Source organism: Lutra lutra, chromosome 9, assembly GCF_902655055.1.
Source record: "Lutra lutra chromosome 9, mLutLut1.2, whole genome shotgun sequence".
NCBI classification, from domain to species: domain Eukaryota; kingdom Metazoa; phylum Chordata; class Mammalia; order Carnivora; family Mustelidae; genus Lutra; species Lutra lutra.
Genome location: NC_062286.1, coordinates 105,280,026 through 105,303,042, shown reverse-complemented (window position 1 = coordinate 105,303,042; position 23,017 = coordinate 105,280,026). Strand labels below are relative to the sequence as shown.

The 23,017-nt window shown below is 45.4% G+C and overlaps 1 protein-coding gene across 2 annotated transcripts in view; it reads left to right on the top strand.

Annotated features, from left to right (window-relative positions):
* ISM1 (isthmin 1) overlaps window positions 1-23,017 on the top strand; it is a 74,460-nt gene that overhangs the window by 21,015 nt on the left and 30,428 nt on the right. The gene's annotated exons all lie outside the window — the stretch shown is intronic.

Sequence of the window (23,017 nt, the reverse complement as noted above, 5' to 3'; positions counted from 1 at the left end):
GGAAATGAGTTAATAGGACAGGGAGCATCTTTGTGTAGATTTGCTGACAGAAGGTCTAGGGCAGAGGGGAGCTGAGATGCAGTAGAGGAAAGTACTGATGGTGAGAAGTCAAGGAGCTGGGATGGCCATCTACATAGATGTTGAAATTACCAAATAGGATGACAGACGAGATTGGTGAAGAAGATTGAGCCTGAAGGTTACATTTTCAACAAATGAAGAATGATTAGAGGCACCACATAGCAACTGGGATAGCCATCATCCTGAAATGCTTATGCATTTTTGGTTTTGTTTTTTCAGAAAGAAGGGGAAGAAATGGTCAGGAAGCACCTATGGGGATCATGAAGACCTAGGAGAAGGTTGAAGGAATAGTCAGAGAAGAAGTTGAAAATGAGAAGAGATGGTTTATCATAGAATGAAAGTCCTAGAAGGAGGGCTTGGAAGGGTGGCAGGGTCAGGTTGAGTCCATTTAAGAGTTCTTCAAAGCAGTGTGGGATGGAGAGCCTATGGTCATGGACAACCTAGAGAAACCATGATGGGAATGGTTTTGAGCTTCTGTTTACTGGAGGTGACACTTTTTTCTCAATGGTGGCCTCTGGGCTCTTGTTCCTCTGATTAGTTTGATGTAAGGGCATCAGATGGATAGAAGTTACTTTTGCTTCCAGGACTCTTGGTATCCATTTCTGGGTACCACACTTGAGCCTGTGCTCTCAGCTTTTTGTCTTCTTTCTGCCTCCCCTTTAGCTGTGTCTCATTGCATGACTGACAACTGACCATTAATAACATGAAACCCATCACTTCACAGAATGCAAGACATGTAGTCAAGAAAAAACTGAGTCCTTCCCCAGCACCAAAACCTAAGGAAGAAATAAAGGATGCCCCCAGTTTCAAGCCATATTCATCACCTCTAAGCATCTCTTTGCACCATGAATATGTATCCGGCTACCAATCAGCAAAACATAGTTTGGGTAGAAGTTGCTATAACCCATTGATTAGGAATACAGGACTTAGAATTCACAGTATTTCTGCAGTTAGAGTAGCAGGTACTGTTTCCCTGGAATAGATGTTTGAAGGGAAGATGGACTTACTTTCTCAGATGATGTTTTTACTTTTTCAGATGATGTGTTTCCTTTAGTGGAATGGAGATGAGCCTCAGTGCTCATGATATTTGCAGAAGGGAATGTTCCTCTGTTACCCAGCTGCAATGGAGAAGGTGCTGACTCACCTGCAGGGGAGAGAAAGAGAGAGCCCATTAGTAGTTTAGAAAGGTCACAGCCATGGACAAACGCACACTGCATGCTGTCTGCCCCTTCACTCACAGACAGGCGAGATAAACACACACAGAAAGAAAATATGCCTCAATCCTGTACTAAATGCAGAACTCATAGTTTTTTTGTTTGTTTGTTTTGGTTTTTGAGGTTTTTTGTTTTGTTTTGTTTTGTTTTTGAATGAAAAGTGTACATGAGCAGAACTGACTCACAACTGCTCATCTAGAACCAATTTGCAGGTAGCAGTCCCTCACCACTGTGATGACTGCAGGTCTCACCAAGGTGTCAAGCTCAAGTACAGAGTCTCTGTTTCCCACTACTCTGGAAGATGTCATTATGGGGGAGAGGGGCATGCAGCCTTAACTAATAAAAACAGAGTGTGGTTACTTGTTTGGACATTTTATGTCCTTATGTCCTGCAAGCTTGTGGTAAGGCAGTTTTATAATTTGTTTTTCTCACAAGAACACCAGTGAAAAGAATTTAATTACAAGTAATCACATTTCATAGACACACACACACACACACACACACACACACACACACATTTAAAAGGTCTAACATGGAAATTTATTACATAGTTCACAGGCATGATATTAGCTTTGCTAGATACTACTGTAATTCAAACATAAGCGAGGGAATAATTCGGTTTCTTAAACATCCCTTGGCCAAGTTTTTTGTGGACTATCATTTGAGTGTTTTGGTGGCACTAATGCATTTGTGTGGTGACAGCCTTTTATATTGAGAGAATAATTTCCCCTTCCCAGGCTCCTAAAAACAAACTACCAGTGCAAAATCAAAAGAGGGCAAAAGGAAAGGTGTGTTTCACCTAAATGTCAGATTTAGAAGCATCTGCCTTGCCTGGAGTGTATGGCATTAATTTCCTGCCGGTTTTTCTATTGGAATGCCCCCCTGAGTTGCTTGAAATTGAAAATCAAGTCATGTTTCTTTAATCAGCTCTAGGAAACAGTGAAAGAAGTGGGTGGTGGAGAGGTTTCTTTTTATGAAAAGTTTTAAAATCAACAAAGCCTAGGAAAAAAGAGTATGCACAACTTTGGGCCATGAGGCTGGGATTTTAATCTCAAAGAACAGTTGTCCCCACCATTTCCATGCCAGTTAAGTATCTTCCTCCCTGTACTATACACTATAATATATATGTATTATATGTATGTGATAGATGTATTATATATCATAACAAGTTATCTCTTGTTCCAAAACTTAGCAGTTTTAAAAAGGACAATTTATTATCTCACATTTTCTGTGGGTCAGAGACTTGGACACAGCTTAGGTTGCAATCGAGTTTATCAGACAGGACAATATCAAGGCATGGCTGGGGGACGACTGGCTTCCAGGTTTCCGGCTTTCTTCCTGGCAAGATTTGGGTTCTTAGGGCCTGTTAGCAGAGGGTGCCCAGCGCTCCTTGCTGTGGGGGCCCATCCATAGGGCAGCTCAAATATGGCAACTCACTTCGTCAGAGTAAGCAAATGAGTAAAGCCAGGAAGAGAGCGTGAGCAAGACAAAATGCATGGTCTTTGTAACCTAATCTCTGTGACATCCCGTCACTTTGGTCATATCTTGTTTGTTAGAAGCAAGTTCCTTCCTCCATCCCACACTCAAAGGAAGGGGATTGCAGGAAAGTGTGAATTGCAGGAGAGGCGACCATTGAGGACCCTTCTGAAGCTGCCTTCTGTACTTGGCTCCATGTGTAAATGGGTCCCTGCCCATTCTGATTTGTCCCCGTGGACCATTCCCCTTCCCTGTCAGGCGTGGTGAACTGGGTCCTCACTTCCCTAGATCTCCTTACTTTTAATTCCGGTTTCTCTTGTCTATTCAAAATAGAATACATTAATTTCCTTAAAAGTGATTGCCCTGTCTTGCTTAAGAACCTCCAGAGTCCCTTCCTATTACTTGCCTCAGAACAGGTATCGAGGAACCGCGTATCTGGAATTAATCAACTTTTCTCGCCCTTTGCTTTATAGGCTTTATTTGCAGCCAAATTGGACTCTTATTCCTCCTCGTGCCCTCCCCATGCTCTTTGGCGTCTCTGCTCAGACCATTCACTTGGCTAATACTGCCTTGCTCCCACTTTCCATCTGCGAAAATTCTGGACATATTGTGAAAGTGTTTTTTTTCTATGAACTGTCAAGGTGGAAATGGGCCATTTCTGAACCCTCGTAGCATTGTGCGTCCACTAAGTGAGGATTCCATCGTTCCTCATACATAATTATCTGAGGGCGTGAGCCATCCCCATTAGCCACCTCCCCCGCCCGCCTGCCAAAACAGAGTGAGGGTTTTGGGAGCAGAGATGGTAGCGCTTCTCTTTTATACCCCACGGTACATGTGGTGTAAGCCCTGCATATATACAGTGCATGCTCAGTGAAATGTGCTCCATTAGTTAGTACTTCCCAAAATGCCTTCACTAGACCTGGGAAGACAGAGTGGATATTCCTTCATTCATTGTAGAGATTTGAAAACGTAGTCCAGAAAATTGACCTCCTGGCTGACAGCTGACAATGACAGAGCCCCCATTAGATTCTCAAGTTCCAACACCCTGACTAGGGAGTGACTAATTTGGGCTTCTCCACTCATACCTTGTATTTTTCTTTTAAATGTAAAACTGCTGAACTTAACCTGATTTTCTAGTGGAATGATTCATAGTCACTCAACAACCCCTGCATTGTAATAAATGTTCCACTCTTTCAATCTTTTTTTTTTTTTAACCATCCCAGGGTAAAAAAGGGAGTAGAACAGAGATTTTTTTTTTTTTAAATAAATAAATAAAAGACCGTCGGGGGCAGGAGAGGGGGCCTGAATCCGCAGTTTTTTGTTCCTCTGTGAATTAACCTTTCCAACTTACCCCAAAAAAGTAGCATGAGGAAACATCGTGCTATTAAATGTTACCTTGTGTCTGTGTGTTGCCGTCCCCTGACTCACTTCTTACCATCTGATGAAGTAAGTTATCATGGAGCTTGTAGCCTCGCAGGTCAAGAGGTTTCTAGTGACCCAGGACACTTTCACCAGATGCCTTCATTGGAACCACGGGCATTTCTGTCAGGAAAGTGTTGTATGTGGTGTGTGTGTGTGTGTGTGTGTGTTTGCACACGTGAACCTCGGAAGAGGAAGAGTGACATAAAAGAGAGACTCAGGCATGAAGGGTAATTATCTCTCAAAACCCACTGTCCAGGCCACTGTAGCCAATATTCTGAATTCAAAATTATTTTCAGCCAAGTCATGTTTGCACCTGGGAACTGTGAAAAGTCTTGAAAGCTTCATAAAGGAGATGTAACTTGACCATGACAGGAAGTGACTTATAGTCCCAGAGGCTCAGATGTATTGACATAAGGTAGTGAAGTAGGAAAGAATTAGAGTTTTCAAAAAGTCAGATCTTGGTTTCTCTTTTGTCTCCGTATGATGCATGTGTTCTAGAATAAAGCCCTCTAACCACAGTTCAGACGTGACGTTCATGCAGCAGTCCTGTCTGAATCCCTTGCTTCCAAAGACCGTATGAACCTGATTTCCCAAGTGCCAGGTGGGCCATGCAGTTGATGGCAGCAGCAAAAAGTGCTGAAGGAATTAGCTACAGGGTTCCTGGAGGCTAAGGCTGTGGGGCCCCGTTCATATTACTATGTTTCTTTGTGCTTGGATTGTCAGAAGGCTAGCACTTAATCCCTTGATTCTCCTTTAAAAACTTCTTGTTTCTCCTTGAATTAGCAGCCTGATGTCCAGCAGCAGGTGCTTATCCAAAGAGCTGAGTGTGACCTGCCTGTGGCTGGTGTGCATGACCTGACTCACGCCAGGTTCTACTAGAAAATTTGATACAATTTTGCCAAGTTGGTAGGCCATTCATCTTAGCAGTGAGGTGTCCACACATTGTAGGAAGCTATTTTATGTAACATTTTGCCTGACATCGTGCTTCAGGGTCCGTCTCAGAAGGGTCTTAGGTTTAGCCAAAGCTTGCTTCATCATTTCCCAGCAGGTGACTTCATAATACGTGAGACCACCGAACTTTGCCACTTGAGCCAGGTCCCTTAACACGAATTTCTACCGCGTTCCTCTCATGTTCCCTAGGACAAACTGCACTAATTTTGTTTCTCTTTTCGGCACACGTCTTTCCCCTGCCTGCACCCCGAACCCTGTGTGAGAGTGACAACTTCAGAGATCCTGAAGGAATTTATGTCGTATGATGGCTTTGATGCCGTTCCTCTGATCCCACAAGATGTTTGGGAGGGGGGAAAAGTGGAGTAAATATCTTTTTATCTACAAAGCATAGCACTGGCTTTGAATTTTCCAAGAAGATATGACCGGGAGACAGGGTGAAAGCAGACGATGTAAGGAAGAGAGGTGATAAACACGAAACTGGTAGAAAGAGGCTGTTATTTCTGAAGCTGCTTATATAGGAAGAGAAAGCTGTTTGCATTTGGGTGCGACTGGCTATGCACCACAGGCCAAATTCTGGCCCCACGTACGTGTGGTCAACCCGTGAGCCCTGGAAAGAATCTGACTTTGCCTTTCTCCAAATATTAGTCATTGCTGGGTGGATTTTTGTAGGATGATTTTTGAAAAGATAAATAAAATGAGGACACAAAGACCTGGAAGAAAAGCCAAGCGTTGCGGGGAACAGGGCTCCTAATCTTCCACTCTTGCCACCATCCAGAAGTGCAGAAACAGGCATGAGTGACGGCCAGCAGCGAACCTGTCCACCTCACAGGTGGACCAGGATTGGGAGGTGGGGCAGCCAGTCCAGGCCCCAGGGCCTCCTGCCTCCTCACCTCTGGTTCTGCCCAGTAGACTGCTGCCTCCAGACAGGAAGCAAGAGCAGGCCAACTTGAGCACCTCCGTGCCCAGAGTGGAGGGATGAGGCAGGACCACACGGAGTCCATTCTTCTCCAGCAAAGCAGTGATGCGTTCCAGGCAAAAATCCAATCTGGGATGTTTTGGCCCAAAGGAAACATTTACAACCAAATTATACACCTCGGAAAATAAATGAGCTTTCATTTTGGAAGGAAACCCTGCCAGGCTGTTTATTATTTGCACCACAATCATAAAGTTGGTTTTAATCTCTCTAGTGGAATGCCGCTGGGTTGGCCAACTGGCAGGCTCTGGCGGTTGGAGTGGGGACCACTTTAGGCTTAAGAACGCACAACGGGAAGCAGGGGAAGTCCTTCTTCTGCAACATTTTTCTCAGGATCCATCATTTGGGTTTTGGGTGTTTTGTATCTTGTTTTTTTTTTTGTTTTGTTTTGTTTCTTCTGGCACATTGATTGCAACTTCAAAGCAGGCTCCTTTTTCCTTTTTCTTTTCTTTTATTCTCATTTTTTAACATTCCTGGGGCCTTCCAGAAAAAGACTTAATGAAATGTTTCCTTTCTAAATTGATGAAAATCCAGGAGCAGGTCCAAGAAAGGCTATAATGGATTTCCATTGATCGTTTGAAGGGGAACTGGATATAAAAAAGCTCAGAGAGAACAGAGGGTAAGGGCTTATCAAGCAAGTTTTCCTTTTCTACCTTAACAAAGACATCAGGTGATTTAAACCTGCTGGGAGTCTGCTCCCAGGATTTATGCCATGAAATGACCTTGTAGATATGGCAGCCGGAGACTTAGAGTTTCTGGATGGCCTGGGTCTCATATACTTTATACCATTATCAGATTAGGTGCTGGCTAATGTGTTCTGATTTAGGGTTTGGAATAGGAGGTATTCCTACCAGTGTTTAAAAATGTGGTTAGTTCTTGAAGTCCAGAAACTCCCCTGGGAGCGACACAGAATTTTGCACTTGTTTGGAAGACATTATTAGGATGAAGTCCTGTGGACACATGGAGATTCAGAAAGCAAAGCAGGGGCTGCTGGAACGAGAGATAGGCAATGTTTTGGTGGTCATAGATCAGGCAAATCGTGGCAGCACAGCTAAGAATCCTAAGTGATTCCCAAATTTGGTGACACCATGGAAACCCCAAGATCTTTGAAAAGTACAGGTACCCGAGTCCCATTCCAGACACCCTGATTTAAACGGTTTGGGGTATGACCTGGGCATTGGGAGGTACAGCAAAGTTTGGGAACCCTGCTGGAAACTGGAAACTCCCTGAAGGTAAGAATGGTGTCTGTCTTTTCATCATTGTATTCCCAGTGCTTGGGATTGAGTCATTGGCTCTCAATAATTACATGTTGAGTGAGTAAATGAATAAAAGTCCTGAAGTTCATCTGCCCACATGCCATTCAAAGTGAATCCCAGCTCTCATCAGACGATTTCAGCTCTTAAGTACTTGAGGTGGTTTAGGGTGGAGTGTGGATTAAGTTCTGGGTCTTCCTTGCCCCCGTCTATATTATCCCCTGTCTCTCTTCTTCAGACATCCTGAGAATGATTTTAGAAGCTCTTCCTAGGTCACTTTTAATATTCATGGCATGATAGTGTCCCAACTCAGGACCACTGATTGCTTTGTATTTTCTGGAAGTCAGGAATGTATACCTGGGGTATCCTGCACCTTGGGTTTCCCCGTCCCTCCCCGAGATGCCTTAATGATTCAGAGATGGATAACCCAGTTCTTTGCCAGCAAATTCACAAGGGCCCCTTTCACCCACTTAATGCACAGTTCTTGTTCTCTCGTTTGGACGCTGAAGGCTTCTACTACCCACTGTGCCTTCATCCCACCTCACCCCCTCCCGCAGACACCGAATCCTGGCAGTGGATAAGTCAGCTTCCATTGTAAAAATGTTTATGGAGACTGTCAGTTCTTAACCTTAAAACTGAACCATGCTGTTTGTATTTTTCCAAGTGATGGAGAGTGTGAAGGACTAATGAAAATGGAGCGTGAAGAGATCAAACATGCGTCAGGGAATCTTTGTTCAAGACCTGGGACGGTCTTGAATTCCCTTGGGGAGGGGCAGGAATTCCAGGGAACGGGATCTTCTGTTAGTTAGGCTTGAGACCCAAGATCCCAGCCAGGGAGCGAGGGAACCAGCAGTGGTGTACAGGAGAGAGGGGTCATAAGATGCTTTCTTTGTCTTCTGAAAAGCAAGAAACTGATTTCCTTTGGTCAGATTATGAACAGATCCACTTGTAACAAAGTCTATCTTCTGACCTTCTAGGGCCTGCTTTCAAAGGTCAGGATGTTGAAAGTCATTCAGAAGTTGATAGAACTTGGCATATGTGGGAGAGGTTTCTGCGTACGGTCTGCCTTTTCTTTTGACTGCTGGGAAGGGCGAGCATGTGGGCCTTTTAGTGACTGACGACTCACGACTTGGTTAAAAATGGATTTTGCTCTACCTAAAAACCAGTCTTTCCATTTGCAGACTTGGAGAGTGAAGGTGAGAGTCTGAGCTGAAGCCAACAAATGGCATTTTCACAGAATAAGGTTAAAATTTGCTGGAGGAGAGCAAATCTCGTGTTGCTGCATGAGCCCTTTCTGGTGGGGGCCTGTGGAGTTTGTCTGAAGACAGCGTCCTCTTGGGTTGGATTCATCCATCAGGCTTCTGTGTTCCAGAAGGTCTCCCTGGAGGAATAAGGAGCAAGTGTGCAGGGGAGCTGGTAAAGGAACACTCCTCAGGGGTGATTCCCTTTGAAATGAGGCACTTTGGGTTTTCATGGTGACTGCTGCGGATAGGCTGGGAACAGATAGATTTGCTTCTCTAACTTCATACCTGAATCCTTCTGCAGTTTCCTGGAAAATCGCAGGTTAGCTGTTGGACAGTTTGGGATTTATCTGAGCTGTTGGGTGTGTTGTGTGGCCCTTTTAGGGCAAAGGGGAGCTCTCTGGTTTGAAGAGGAGCCACCCCCAAACCACAGTAATAGGCCCTTGGCATTTGAGGCACCTGAAGGAAATTCTTGGTCTAATTCTTTCCTCTGTCTTCCCTCATCTCTCATATACTGATGGATAATTTCTCTTTGGCCTTCCTGAGGGCCCCTTCATGGGCCTTGTTGAGTCTGCCAGCCCTCTGAGCTGGAAAAGTTGATCTAGTAGCCAATCAGGGCCCAAGCCTGTCCCTCCCCATGGACCCGTATAGCTTATTCAGAGATAGAGATGCAGTGAAGAGGGTGTCAGTGAGAAAGCCTATGCTGCCCCATTCGGGACACGTGCTACCTAAGCGAGCAGGACAAGTCTAGAACATACTGATGCTGGGGATACGTGGGAAGCGAGTCAAATCTTCCAGGACACTCTCCACCCTCAAGGTCCTATCTTTTCAGCCCTGTATTGGCTTCTAATGTCACCTGACTCAGCAGCAGCTTCCTTCACCCAGGGACCCAGGAGGGTGAGGAGCTCTGCCCTGGGTGTCATCCCTCGGGGGTTGGGGGACAAAACCCTGAGGAGTGGGTGACAGCTCAGAGGGTCTCCCCAAGCTGGACTGGGTGCCTTGGGATTCACTGGCTATTCACCTGATTACATTTCCCCAGGAAAAATACACCAGCCATTTGAGGGGCCTTCATTTCCTGAAAGTCTTTCCTTTGCTACAGTGACGGTCAGAATAATAGCTCCATAACTACTACTCGGTCACCTGTTCCTCATATTCTCCTGGTGAGAGCCAAGGATCTCAGATGTCAGCCTGCGTCCAAATTACTGGAAGGGCAGGTTAAAACATAAGCTGCTACCCACCCCCCAGCCCCACCAGAGACTGATTCTGCAGGGTGGGGCCTGAGAATCAGAATTTTTCGTGTTAATGAGTAATGCTAACCCTGGGGACCACACTTCGAGAACAAGTAAGTTAAACTGGTAACTCAGCTTATTATCAGCTTTCCGTGAGCTTGGTGAACACGTGTGTATGCTTATGTATCCGTACTTATAAATATGTGTATCTGGGGCGCCTGGGTGGCTCAGTGGGTTAAAGCCTCTGCCTTCGGCTCAGGTCGTGATCTCAGGGTCCTGGGATCGAGCCCACATCGGGCTCTCTGCTCAGTGAGGAGCCTGCTTCCTCCTCTCTCTCTGCCTGCCTCTCTGCCAACTTGTGATCTCTGTCTGTCAAATAAATAAATACAATCTTAAAAAAATATATGTATATATGCAAATCAGTACATACGTAGACATACTTATGTATCATCTTTGCATTCTTATTTGACATTGAAGAGAAGCAAGTAGATTCTGAAATTGTCCAGAATCAGAACTGAATGTGAGAGAACAAAATATTGGGCTCCTACCCCTCTGAAGACTCGTTCAGTCTTCTTTCTGTCCCTGTTTCCCAAGCCCCTCCTGCCCCACGTTGCTTGCTACACTCACTGGGTATTGAATGGTGGCTCTGTTATGCCCAGGTGGCTGTCCCCCTTGGTCCCTCCGGTGCCGTCTCTAGATTCTCTGTGGGGGCAGAGAGTAAAGCCAGGCACTCCTCATGACGTCACTGGGAGGCATGTGCCTCTGCCGTGTCATGTTGGGCAGAACTCAGGGTCGCCTCGCAAGTGGAGACCAAATCAGGAACTGAGGCAGGGAAAACTTCCCCCACCTCTGCCAGAGCCTCTGTTCATCCCCCCAACATCCCAGGACCGTAAAATATTCTCAGGGAGGTAGGGTGGTTCAGCTATGCCCATGCCTATGGGGCTTTGAAATCCCGTTCATTCATCTGTCCATCTAACCACTCCATCCACTTATTCAGAGGCTATTTCCAGATTTTTTTGGCAGGACAGCAGTTTTAAAGGAAAAGGCTAACTTTTTGTGATTCCGTCATGGAAAACTGTGGCAGACAAGAGCAATGCCACAGATGCAGCCAATTGAATGGAAGAGCCCCAGGCTGGGAGTCGGGAATCCCATACCCTAGGCCCAGGCGAGAAGCCCTCTTACATGCCACCTCCTCCCCAAGGATCCCCAGGATCATGTTCCATCAGCACAGGGAGCCAAATCCCCAGACCCGTCTTGTGCCCCGCTCTTGCCAGGCAAGTCTTGTGTGATGATTCTCAGGACAGACTGTGTTAAGAGGGGCTTGGGGAGATAAAATGGCTTTAAAATTCAAAAGACTAAAGCACAGACCACCCCCTTGTTCCTGAAGGGTAGGCATCTTTGGAGAGGCTGCAGCCTGGCTCTAGGTTCTAGGTTCTCTCTCCGTGTCCTGATCTGTCTCCTTATGTCCTTCCCCGTGGCTTCAGCCAACAGCAGGCTGCCAACTCCTGTGTCCACCGTCCAGCATTAACACCTTCAGCTGGGTTCACAGGTGTGTAAGCCCCGGTGACTTTGAGCCAAGTGACTTTGGTGACATTCTCCACTCAATTTTTTCATCCATACAGTAGAGGTGGTGAGCTTGTACCCAGCTGGTGGGGAGCTTTTGGAGGCACTGAGTTGACTGTTTGGACAAGGCTAGCACAGAGAAGACATTGCTGAAAAGGCGGCGGAGGTGGAGGAGTGCTTACAACTAGGGAAGATAGGAGCTGAGCCTGAGCGGGAACCATTCAAGAGAAAACATAGATACCTGTGATACTAGAAAGGAATCATGAAGGGGAGAAAAGACCTGTGTTTACTGCAGAGATGCTCCCCATTTGATAGGTGAGAAAACTGAGCCACAAGGAAATAACACTGGCAAGGCGGAGCCCCTCTTTTTGCAAAAGCTGGATTTTCCTGTACCCTTTATTGTTCAGAAAATAGCAATAATACAGAAGTACAGCATCTTTAAGAAATATCTGTGATCTTGTCAATGGCCGTTTATCCCATGATTCCTTCTCTGTTTTCTTTTCTTTTGGGTTTTTGGTGGTTATGTAAGTTCTGCATCTAAGTCACCTACACACCAGAGGGAGCACAGATCACAGTGCTCAATTGATTTTCACAAAGTGAACATACTGTGTGACCAGCTCCCAGACCAAGAAGTAGAGCATAGCCCATCCCCCCAAAGAGCATGGGCTCCCTTCTGGTCACTAGCACCCACGGGGTCACTGCTGTCCTAACTTCTAACAGCACCAGTCCATTCTGCCTACTTTTTAAGCTTCATATAAATAGAATCGTATGTTTTGTGTATTTGGTGTCTGACTTCTCTTGCTTGCTACCATGTTTGTGAGCTTCATCGATGTTCTTGGGTGTGGCTGTACTCGGTTCATTCTTCTTGTTTCCGTCGTGTTTCATTCTGTGACTGTTTCATGCCTGCATTTTCCTTAGACGTTCTACTGTGGATGGCCAGTCATGGGGCCCCTGCCACATTCAAAGTTCATCCTCAACATTTAGCAGGCGTGAGAAAAAATGCAATGGCACCAGACACTAATATCCAGCGCAACACATGTTTGAGGCTCTTGGTGACCTGTTTTGTCTGTTCTTTGCCTCATCTGGCCCCCTGAAGAGCTGCCACAATGTTTGCATAAAGTACCACGCATCATTCCATTCTCTCTCTCTCTCTTTTTTTTTTTTTAGAGAGAGAGCAAAGGGGGAGGGTCGGAGGGAGAGGGAGAGAACCTTAAGCTGACTATCCACTGAGTGCAGAACCTGACATGGGAGGCAGATCCCACAACCCTGAGATGGTGACCTGAGCCAAAACCAAGTCAGATGCTTCACCGACTGAGCCACCCAGGCACCCCATGTGCCCTTCCATTCTTACTTCATCTCCTCTCTCTCTCTCTCTCTCTCTCTATACATATATATATATACATATAATTTTATTTATGAATATATATACATATTTAAATATATACTTTGTTTAGTAGGGGGAGTCCTGGACTTATTTTCCTAGGAAAACTCATACTAGCCCATTCATTCTCAACTTGTGCAGTGTATGTGTATGTATATATATGTGTGTGTGCGTGTGTGTGTATATTTATATGTATATTTATTTATAAATATAAATTTTATATGTATATTTATAAATATATTTATATAAAATTTATATATATTTATATTATACATAAAATATAATTTTTATATAAATATTTATATATTTATATATATTTTAAAATTTATAAATGTAAATTTTATATGTAATATATAATATGTTTAGAAATACAAGTTATATATAATATATATTTTTAAGTATATATTACACATCTGTTAATGTATAAAATCAGACTGCCCAAGTCAAAGGGCAATGGGCTAGTATGAGTTTTCCTAAGAAAAGGAGCCCAGGACACCCCACCAAACAAAGTGGGGGAGCCAAGTTGAGGATGAAATCAACAGTGTGCTGCAGGTCAGCTGCGAGCCAGCCCCCTTGGAACCCTTACCCCTCATTACCCCTGGACAAGCTGCAGTTGGGGGAGGATGGGGACTTCAAGGGGCTGCAGAGCCTCTTAGTCTCCAGAACACCTTCTAGGAAGGGGGTTGCAGAATTAGGACAGCAGAACATCAGTGGGAGGGACAGGGCTGTGGAGCCTACTTACCAGCTAGGGACTTTTCTGACTCCCCTTCCTCGTCTCTGGAATACGGGTACTCATGGCTACTTCAAATGGATGTTGTGAAGATTCAGTTTAACGTCCAGTGCCTGGTACAAGTGACCACCTGGTTTTCCCAGACATGTCCTGTGTGCCCTATGTGTTCTCGTCTATCTCTAGACCCAGGTTTGCCCTCCTCCATCCCAATTTAGGCCTCGGGTCCTTGATCTGCGTGTATTACATCAACAGGCTCCCTTGCTCTGGGGCAACGGATGAGGGGAAGAGGAGAGAGAGATGGCTGTATTTAGCAAGCCCCGTCTGCCCCCACACACCCACACACAACGCTCTTCCTCCTACTTTGGATAATGGTAACCTCTCTCTTTCCTCACCTCTTCAGGCCTGGGGCTATAAGATCGCCCTGGGTTTACTGGCCCTGGGTACTGCAGTATCATTGGTGGTTTCCAGTGTCTTTGATCAGACATCTGTAAATTGTTCCTTTATTAAGCTCTCCCTGGCCACCCAGTACCTCAGTGCCGTCCATTTCCTGCCCAGATTCAGACTGATACATCATGGTGTTTATACCAGGGAGGGCAGTAAACCTGGAAGCATGTTCTCTGTTGCAAACCGCCCCCCTTCATGACTGTCCCCCAAAAGAAAGCTTTCTGAGAACCTTGCTGTCCTCTTTTCCTGAACCTCACCTCCCTGAGTGAATTCTACTGGGAGAATTGTCTTTATCGAGAAAAATATTGGGCGTTGCCTTCTTTCTCTAGGGTCAGAGTAGGAAATTGTATGGGTGCAGGGAGGTAATAAAATGGTTGAAAGTAGTGTGGCTGCCCACTGGCACATGACCTTACACCCCCACCCCACCCCCATCTCCCAACCCCCCTCCACCTCCCAACCCTCACCTCGGCCCCGGCCCTGGCCCTTCCTCAGAGGAGAAATCCCAAGAGAAGTCCTGTTTACAAACCATGCTTCTCTATATTCATTTCAGCTTCCTGCTGCATGGGACCCATATGGGTCTTTCAGAGATAGTAAAAGAACATAATATGGTGATGTAAAAGGGTCAATACATGGTGAGTTGAAGTCTTTAGTAAGAGTCTGGATCCTTTTACTTCCTCACATTGAAAGCTTCCACTCCTAAGGAATTTTCCACTTCCACCTTGCATTTTTGTGCATGTGCATAAGCATTTCTTAACTTCCCCAATAGTCTAGAGTCCTTGAAGAAAAAAGACTCTCCAAATATGGTTTTTATAATGTTAAAAACATGAGTCCAATACAAATATGAAAGGAATACATGTCAAAAATTAATTTAACTAATTAATGAGGGAAGTAAGTTGCTAACACCAGGTCAGAGGACTTGAGGAACACATATTTAAAACCTTCCTTAAGAAAATCATAAGGGTGTAAATTTGTAAGTTAGAAATAAAACTGGTTAATGTCCCATAGGGCAATAAATCAGTAAGCTTTCAGCTTTCAGTTATTGTTCCCTTTTTTTTTTTTGCTAGTCTTATTGATACACAATTACTATATAACATTGCATAAGTTGAAAGTGCACAATGATTTGATATATGGTTATATTGTGAAATGATCACCACAATAAGTTTGGTTAATATCCATCACCTCACATAGTTACAGTTTTTTTTTTTCTTATGATGAGAATTTTTTTTTTAAAGATTTCACTTATTTATTTGACAAAGATCACAAGTAGGCAGAGAGGCAGACAGAGAGAGAGGAAGGGAAGCAGGCTCCCCCGCTGAGCAGAAAGCCCGACGTGGGGTTCTATCCCAGGACCCTGAGATCATGACCAGAGCCGAAGGCAGTGAGTGGTCTAACCCACTGAGCCACCCAGGCTCCCCATGATGAGAATTTTTAATGAGTTCTTTCTACCAGGCCAGAAAAAAACCCAAAAAACAAAAAACAAACAAACAAAAAATACCTATTTGTATTTGTATTTCTACAGGATGAAAATGTACAAGTTAGCATGTAACATTCAGTCTAGGTGAAACAAAGCTACCTTGGCCTAGAGAATTAGATCATCTTGAAAGGGCCTGTCATACTGCGCCCTGATATGAACCAAGAGACCTGCAGACATCCTCTTGCTTTATTTCCAAGCTTTGGATAATTTGTCCTTCACAAGCGATGGGCCACTGAACTGCCTCACCGCCCAAAGAGCACCAGGCACAAAGTAGGTGCCCAGGAAGTGTTCTTGAGCGAATCCACTAAAGGAACAAACACCCCAACCATTTATAGAGAAAGGTTAGCCTAGCTAAGCCGAGGGACCACAATCGCCTGGTCTGCCAGCTCTCCGCCTAGGGATCAAACAGTTTCCCTGGGAGAACAGACCAGCAGCCCAAATAAGAACAATCTGTATGGGCAGGTGGGAAAGGGAGCCAGTCCTGATGGCGTGCAGCTTTCTCTGCACCTCAGGCTGCAGTTGGTCTATGATAGCTCTGTAATTGTTTTATAGTGTCAGTAGGGGTTCCCTAATAAATGGGCATTTGCTAGTTTCTGGCAGCCCACAGAGCTGTACAGGTGCATCATGAAAGTGAGAGGGGAGAACTGTTAAATCTCAGGTCCGAATCTTTGAAAAACTGGCATTAGGCCTGTTAACAAAGCCGCACACGTAATTGATGGAAGCAGTAGGCAGGGGGTTGTTTTCCAACAGATTTCACCAGGCTTGGCCTTAGCAGGTGGAGAAGGTGAAGGTGTTCTAGCAATTGAAGATAGTAGTTACATTTTAGATATTTGGAACCATCAGGTTTTTGTTTCGTCTGCCCACGTCAATTTGATGTTTTCAAGCACTTGGTATAACATGTTTGTTTGCTTGTTTGTTTGTTTTACATTGTTGGAAAATACTTTTCTCCAGGACTAGTGTCTCTTGAGGGCTCCGTTCCAACGATGTCAGAACTGGATAGACGGAGGGTTGGTTTTTTTGTTTTGTTTTGTTTTGTTTTTTGGAGTTCCCGCCCTACCTCACCATGCCCATTTTGTTGAAGAAATAACTGAGGCCCTAAATTATTAGCTTTTGCTGTATAACAAGCCACTCTGAATTTATTAGCTTAAAACTGCAAACACTGATGCTTTTTCATGAGTCTGTGGGTTGATTCACCTAGGGCTGGGTGGTCTAGGATGGTCTCCATCTGAGTGGCTGGTCGTTGGCTGGCTGATTGGGGTGGATTGTCTCCATTCCACATGTATCTCGTCATCAAACAGATTAGCCCAGGCCTCTTCACACGGTGGTTTTGGGATTACAAAGAGTAACAAAAATAGACAAGCCCCAATACACAAGCACTTTTCATTGGCCAAAGTAAATCACGTTGCCACCCACAACAACAGTGTGGGAAGCAGCTACCTAAGGCATGGATATTAAGAGAGTATTTGCAGACATTTTTGCAAACCACAGGCACAAAGGTACAGTGACCTGCCTAAGCTTACAAAACTAGATAGGGGCAATGCTAGGCCATAGAACCAAGCCTCGTACCTCCAGGCCCAGGCCCCTCCCACAATACCATGAACCCTTTTCCAGGATTTTGAGGTAAAGTTCCAATTCCATTTAAAACCTATTTTGGAGGTACTTGGAGCAGAGATCTATGGTAGGGTTCAGTGAAGGGTCTTGACTTTGGGTGTTAAAAGAAACCCATCTTCCTTAAAATAATCTAGGCAAGGGTCCCCAGGGTCACTCCAACCCCAGGCCGGCCTCTTAACTGTGCCATGTAATGCTCTTTGGTTCTGCCTCTCAACAGCAGAACACCAGCCTTGACCTGGGCCTTGGAAGCTCCCCGTTCCACGCGTCTCCTTGTCCTGGTTGACAACCTCCCACTTTGGTCAAGGGACGACTTAGATAGTTGGGCCATTTAGGCACATTAGGCACATTAATAATTTGGTGCCTCTTCAAATTGGGCCCTGGAACATGGGCCCTGGACAGTTCCCACTCTGTTTTCTTTGCTACAAACTTGAAAAACCCTCAGTAATCCAGACTCATGAAATATTTGCTCAAAATTTGACACAGAGGGGAAGCTAAGCCCCCACGTGGCCAAAGGGCCCCCTGGTGGCCACGCTTGGCCTGTTCTCTGCAGCTCTGAGAAGGTTAGCTCTGCCCTCAAATTGCGACAGCCCTCTCAGCAGATAAAACCTCCCCTTATCTTACCCTTCAGAAGGTTTTGTCTCACACCAAAAGGGACTCCTCAAAGTGGGACTTCTACACAGTTCCACCATTCCCTCTGAGGAAGGTTCTGGAAAATATAGTTTCTCCATCCCCTTACATTTGCAGAGATGTTTTAGATGATGGGTGTAGGTTTCTTTTGGCCAAATTGGCTTCCGATCTTTGAGCTCTACTCCTTAAATGTTTTCTTAGACTTGAAAGAATAATTTGTGTTTCACTTCTATTCATTCTTTAGCCTCACAGGACATAAAGGGAATGGGTCCTGGATAGTTCCCACTCTGTTTTCTTGGCCAGCAATGGAGAAAACACAACTTGAAAAATCACAAATAACACACACATTTCCAAGATCAAAGCTGTTTATACAAGAATCGGAGACAAGCCAGTGGGGTGTTGACATCCATATTGCCAGCCAGCCCCAAGAGCCTTCCATTAAGGAAGAAGCACAGGGGTGGGTGGCTGGCCCCGTCCCCCGTGGAACCATTGCTCAAATGCAACTAGTTGACCATTCTTCATGCTTTCTAAAGCCTCGCCTGGAATCATCGGCAGGGTCATTCCCAAGCCCTAAAATAAACATTCTTGCGATACATTCTGCCCCTGTAATGTAAGATTCCTCAGCCATTCGTCAGGCTTTCAACAGAAGGCTCCATCCCCAACCGAGATGCCACACCCCTGCATTCTTGAAACGTGGTGTACCTGTGTCACTCGCTCCCAGGGTCGTCTGCAGGCTGCCACAGCCAAGAATGAAGCAGACTTCTGGCCCTTTCCCCTTTGCCAGGAAGTTGCCTTTTCATGCTTGCCATGAAAAAAAAAAAAAAAAGTGCCATGAAAGCCACTGATGTTGTCTCTGCTCCTGCTGCCTGAAGGGGAGCGATGACCATCACATCCGAACAGAGAGAGAGCAGAAGGTGGTCAGCTTGGTCATCTGCATCTTCACCCGTGGGTCCTGCTGACTTCTTCCCAGCATTTCACAGAATGACCCTCCATCACCCCCTACTGCCGCCCTTACAATGGTCTGCCCGAGCCCTAAGAGCACGTGCACCCCCCTGAGAAAGCCGACTTCACTGCCTGAAACTCGTTCTGCTTATTCTGGTTTTCTCTTCCTAGAAGCGCTTCCTCCCCAATCATGTGTAAAGATAATCACGGTGCCCTTTTTTTTTTTTCTTTTATCTCCCCAAACGGGGAACTTTTCCTCTTCCCTTTGAAATACCACCAGTGGCATTCTTGAACTTATTTTTAGATGCGTGGAAGCATTCCAGACAAAAATCGATGCCTAGTGCAGATAAAGCTCTGAGTGTGTTTATCGTGGGTAGAAGAAAAACGGAGTGTTTTCATGTGAAAGGAGCATGGCCATGTGCCTGGGTGCAGTATGGCTTCCTTTAATCTGGAAAAAGGAAACAAGCATTGTCGATAATAATATGCAGATGTCCAGCCCCAAATGAGGACATATTGCTAATTAGCTATATTGTTAGTATGTTTTCAGGAGAGAGGCTGCAGCGACATTAATTATAATCTCTGTTGTTTGTTGTTCAAAGTCTATGAGACCAAAAGCATTGCTAATAATATCTTCTTTAATATCTTCAATAGACGATGACTAGATTGTTTTTTTCTTCAGAATCCCACATAAAAGCCACAGTAGGGGTAATGAGGCCTGTAGCCTGAGCCTAATTAAAATGAAATCTAACTAGGCCCGTAGCCATCATTATCATCAACTGGTACTTATTGGGTGCCCCCTGAGCTTGTGGAATTGGAGGGTGTGGGCTTTGAGATCGCAGATATGCGTGTGCTTTGCCCTCCAGAAATTTGCCATCCCGTCTGCCTCCAAGAAGTCTGCCTGGTTGTGTTAATCTGGGAATGGTTACCACAGCCTTTTAAAGGAGGGGAAAAAAAAAAAAAAAAAGCACTAAAACTCTCCTAGCCAGCCACCAATTTGTGCCTCTTCTGGAAGTTCTGGAAATGGTCAGATAAGCCATTTTTCCTCCCACATACCAGCCTTTGGGAGATGTTTGCAGGATAGGGCAGGTGCCTATTTACAGACTGGGACAATAATGCTTAGCAGGCTTTTCCCAAAGGTGGACCCATCCCCCATTTCCACTCCTTAATTGTCTCCACTTGAGCCGATCACTCTCATTTGCCCTGTGTCCCTCTCCTTCTGCCTGTGCCAAATAGCCAGCTGGAAACTCTGAACGTTGTGACCACTTTGACCTTGTTGTGGCTGTGACGACCCTTGTTCATCACGAGGATGGCCATAATGAGCAGCTCCCGCCATGCCGTGGCCAGAGACAGTGGTTGGGGCAGTGATGTCCTGGGAAGAAAGGACACAAATGATAAAGCATCTGGGCTTATCACCTTAGAAACTGTCCCCAGTCTACAGATGAGAGACATTTTTTCTTCTCCGTTCATGTCGGTAGAACTTTCCCAGGGGCATTCAGGACCAGCTGCTGAGAGTTGGAAGGAGGGAGCAGATCCCGGCACCACATAGCTTCAGAAACCTCCAAATGACCCAGAAAATGCCACCAGGGAAGTGGTGGCCTGGCAGAAAATCACAACACTATAACAGAAAGCTTTCAGACCAAAGGCTAAGGGGTTGAGATTTCTGTGCTGGGCCTGACGTTTATATTTTGTAATTCCACGATGTCTTACTGGGACTGTAGAGTGGTCCCACTCCTTGGCACCTTTGGGTCTCTCTGCCAGGCCCCTCCATGCCCCGGGGAGTCTGTACCCATTTGCTTTGCCAGGATTGCAGTGTCTGCTGGCCCACCTCCCCCTCTGCTCTGTGCTCTGCACCTGCTTCACCTACTTCACTTTTGCTTGCCTCTACAGTCTCTGCTCAAACATCATTTCTTCCGGCAAACCTTTTCTTTAACACCAGGGTTTCAAGTAAGGAGTTTTATAATCCCTACCTCAAATGGTGACAATAGTTTTTCGTGCTTTCTTTTGTGAGTATCATCCTAAGTTCATGGACTTACATAGATTCTATGTGCATTGTGAACTACAAACTTTGTTTTGACACCCAAATTGTTTAATCTTTGTGCAGTGAGGACCCTTCAAGCTGGCTCCTGTGTTCTTTTCAGAGGACACGATTAGCCACTAAAGCTTCCCCATTTCTGGCGCATTAAAGTATCCCAAACTCACGTATACTTACTTCCCTGCCCAAGCTCTGCAGTCAACTGGCCATTTGTCCAAGGAGCTCTGGTTTCCTTGAGTGAGAGCAAACTCCTTGAAATTTAATGATAGCGTTTAAGACAAATAAAAGGAATGTTACATTATACAGGGAGTAATACATTTGAGAAATATAATACATAGATGCTGAAACAATGAGAAGACTCTGTAAAGGTCTGGGGATGGGCAGAGATGGCAGAGCTGCATATGTAGCCTGACTGCCGCTGTGGAGTCCGCCATGACTGACTCACTAACCGCCCTGCCCTGTGGGTACCTCTGTCCCCCGCGGCTTGTGTTCATTGCCCAGAACAGAGCGCCCAGCTTTGAGTCACTTCACTGAACAGGGCGTTTCCCTTTCCATTGGTAGTCACAGCTCTAATATTAGAGTCACAACAGGGAACATTGCCACTCGTGCTGCAGCATTGTCAACGGTAACATTAATGCTCGGGGTTTCGGTAAAAGAAGTTCTGAGGTCACCCGTCCAGGATTCCTATGATGGCTCTACCATGCCATCCCGGACCCAGGCTCCCCTATCCTTCCGTTCAGTCAGCTTTAGAGACTAGCCTTCAACCTCATGCTTGCCAGCAGCCTCGTTTCACTTGAAGCACTTGTATCTGCATTCCAGGTGGGACAAAGTCGGAGAGAGAAAGGCCGAAAGGTAAACTGACCACCTCCTACTCAGGGGTCCCATCCAGCATCGTCCACGTGCATCTCATTGGGTGGAACTGAATCACGTGGTCGCTCCCAGCTGCAGTGGATGCTGGGAAATGTAGTTTTAGCCCCTACCTTGCCACCTGAAACGAATACTGAGTAAAAATAATTAAATAGAATAGGGGAATAGAATTGGGTAGGCATTTGCAATATCTGCTACAATGCTCCCATCTAAGGCAAAATACATGGTTCCCACTTTATTATTTTTTTAAAGATTTTATTTATTTATTTATTTGACAGAGAAAGAGAGATCACAAGTAGGCAGAGAGGCAGGCAGGGGCTGGGTGAAGGGAAGCAGGCTTCTTGCTGAGCAGAGCGCCCAATGCGGCGCTCGATCCCAGGACCCTGAGATCATGATCTGAGCCACCCAGGCACCCCATCCCACTTTACTATTTTATCATTGTTGCTAACATTTTATTATTACCCACCGTCCCCCGCCGCCATTTTAGATAAAAATAGTAGTCAAATAACAGAGGGACGGGACAGGCTTTACTCACAAGGATGGGGAGTGTCAAGCAGTAGCTCTGTAATTCGGCCACTGTAGATGCCTGCCTCAGCTGTTGAGCAGAGCGTGTATGTAAACTGTACAAGTGTTAGTGCTTCAGCTCCTCTTTTTATTGGTAATCCCAGCTCCAGAGGAACAGTGCGGCCGGAGCTGCAGCACTGGTTGAAGATCCGCTCAAACACACATTGTGGGTGAAGAAATGTTTTCTCAAGCTAAACCGAACCTCCTCATGTCATGTGAATTGAGACAAAATGAATTGTGCAGCACCTCAGAAAATATGGTGAGGTTTCCCATCTTCAGCTCCTGGACTTTCCCAAGAGTGCCTTCCAGAAGGGGCATTTGCTTTTCTGAATAAAACGCAAACTATTGCAAGATCTTCGTTTTGCGACCCACCCTTCCTGAGAATCTTCACTCTGGTAGCATAACTTAAATAGTACACTCGGCGGGTGAACTCGTTTATCTAGATGGAGAGATGGCCATCAACCAAGACCTGGGGTGGGGGGTGGAGGGTAGGGGAGGTTCTCTGCAAGGAAGACGAGCCATGTGTTCTGAGGGAAAGATGAAGAAAAGGCTTTCTCCTGCATTGTTAGTGGATCCTGTCTGCTGCCTATCACCCCAGATATAAAATCGAGATTTCAAAATAATGGCTACTCCCAGATATTGTTATTGGTTGAATAAAGTGGAGTTTCATTTTATATGAGGCATTGTAAGACATCCTTCCCCTATCCTAGGGTGTCTAGTTTCTGGAAATTTGGGGCCATGCCACTGCAGGGAGCCAAGGTTTCCAGTTAAATATGTTTTGATAAAGATGCAAGAGGAATTCAGATATTCAGAGATTGTGATTAGTGTTTCTTTATTACTTCCCATCTTCCAAATGCTTTATGAACCCAAAGCTTGTTTGGGACATGGGTGGTGGGGGGGGATTGGGAAAAAATGGAGAAATGCCACAATTGTGTGCAGAACTCA